We start from the raw sequence: 2,416 nt of genomic DNA, 5'->3' as shown, positions 1-2,416 counted from the left end.
AGTTTGAGAATGTTTGCAAGACAAGGGGCTCCTGCGGCAGGACACAGAGGACTAACAAAGGGGCTGTTCACGTTAGCCATGAACACATGAACCAGAAACGGCATGAGGCACTAGTGACATAACATGTATGAGAAAGAAGCAAGTCCTTCCCTCAAGGGGCTCCCAACAGTGGGGGTGACAGACACGAAAACATTCAAAATACAGTAAATGCGTATGTAGTATTTAGTAGGAGCCACAGGTACTGTTCTAAGTGCTTTATATTTACTACCTCATTTAATCCTTACAACATTGCAAAATAGATCCTGCATGACAATGGTGGTGATAAAAAGATGGAAAGAGGTGGCGGGGGGGGGGGGGGGCGGGGGGGACTTCCCCACCAGTCCAGTGGTTAAGAATCTGCACTCCCACCGCAGGGGGCACGGGTTCAATCCCTGGTCAGGAAATGAAGATCCCACACGCCACACAGTGTGGGGAAAAAAAAAAAAGATGTACAGGATGATGCTGAAGAGCCTGGGAAGAGAACATGAGGGGTTTCATGGAGGTAGCTATCAGATGAGCCACGGAAGATGAAAAAAAGTCAAGTCCAAGAGGCAAGGACAGAGGAATCATCCAGTATGTGCAAGGCACGAAATATGAGACAACACAGCATATTTGGAAAATCCAAATCCAATTGAAGGGGAGGCATGATAAGTGCAAAGTGGCAAGGAATGTTGATGAAGAGGTAAACTTAGCCAGTTCATTAAAAATCCTTTTGCCATATTTTGGAATTTGGACTTTCTTTTGAAAGTAAGACAGAGCTTTCAGTTAGGGATGATATGATCAGTTTTGCATTTCAGCAGGTGTATGAAGAAAGCAACATGGAAAAGAAATTAGGAGTTGGGCTGGAGGTGAGAAGACTAGAGTCTTCTCAATGTGAGAGACAGGGAACCTGAAATAAGATGCAGTCAGTGAGAATGAAAAAAAAGTGGGGTAGGTTTAAAAGTTCTGTAGGAAGTAGAATTGATTAGACTTGGTGAGGGATTAGATTTGGAGAAGAGACAGGACAGAGTTAAGGGTGATGGTCTTGTTTTCTGACTCATGGGTAAAGAAAGGTGCCATGCACAGAAATACAGAGGCCAGGAGAAAGAGCAGAATTTAAAATGGAAGATAACTTCCAGTTTTCAGTCTGGCATGTAAGGAGCTTAGAAGTTCTCACTGTTGTCCTTACAAGAAGGATGAACAGAGAATCAAAGACCAAGAGAAAACCTTGAACAAAACTTGAGGGGTAGAAGGGGGGACATCTTACCTATAGAGGAGCAAGGATAAGAATTACTTCGGGGCAGTGGGGGAACTTCCCTAGTGGCACAGTGGATAAGACTCCACGCTCCCAGCACAGGGGCCCCAGGTTTGATCCCTGGTCAGGGAACTAGATCCCACATGCATGCCACAACTAAGGAGCCCACCTGCCACAACTAAGACCTGGAGCAACCACATAAATATACAAATAAATAAATATTTTAAAAAAGAATTACATCGGACTTCTCTTCAGAAACCATGCAAGATGAGAGTGCAGTGAAATGTTTAAAGTGTTGAGGGAACAAAAGCCCACCAACCTAGGCTTTTGTATCCAGCACAATTATCTCTCAAAAGTGAAGGAGTAATACTTCATCAAACAAAAATTGAGGGAGTTTGTAGCCAGGAGACCTGACCTGCAAGATATGCTAAAAGAAATTCTTCAGAAAGAAGGAAAGTGACATAGGTCAGAAACTCAGATCTACATAAAGGCAGAACTTTAAGGAAAGAATAAATTAAGGTAAAATTAAACAGGAAGATAACTAGAATTTCGTAGATGTCCGATTTGGGTACTTTAGAACTTCCAGCTAGATGTCCCAAGGGCAGTCGAATGTGTGGTCACCTCAGAAGACTGATCTTGAGTGGAGACAGGGAGGGATATAGGAGCCATTATCTCTAAGAATGGAGATGGCCCAAGCAAAGGGTAGTTTCACTAAATCCCTGTAAGGCAGTCAGAGCAGGTAATTAGTTCAGTCAACAAAAAATATACACTGTGTGCCAAGGTTCTGTCCCTGGCAATGGAAATAAGGAGAGACACCAGGAAGGGTGACCAGGAGAAAGACAAGTAAAATGGTCAACTGTATTAGGGGGCTGACTGGAGTAAGCGCACAACAGAAATTCGAAAAAGGAAATCTATTTTATTTATTTTAGAACTATACGATTAAAAAGAAAGATATCAGGGCTTCCCTGGTGGCGCAGTGGTTGAGAGTCCGCCTGCCGATGCAGGGGACACGGGTTTGTGCCCCGGTCCGGGAAGATCCCACGTGCCGCGGAGCGGCTGGGCCCGTGAGCCATGGCCGCTGAGCCTGCGCGTCCGGAGCCTGTGCTGCGCAACGGGAGAGGCCACAGCAGTGAGAGGCCCGCG

Source organism: Lipotes vexillifer, unplaced genomic scaffold (assembly GCF_000442215.2).
Source record: "Lipotes vexillifer unplaced genomic scaffold, Lipotes_vexillifer_v1.1 scaffold558, whole genome shotgun sequence".
Classification (NCBI taxonomy): domain Eukaryota; kingdom Metazoa; phylum Chordata; class Mammalia; order Artiodactyla; family Lipotidae; genus Lipotes; species Lipotes vexillifer.
Note: the sequence above shows the minus strand (reverse complement) of the source record.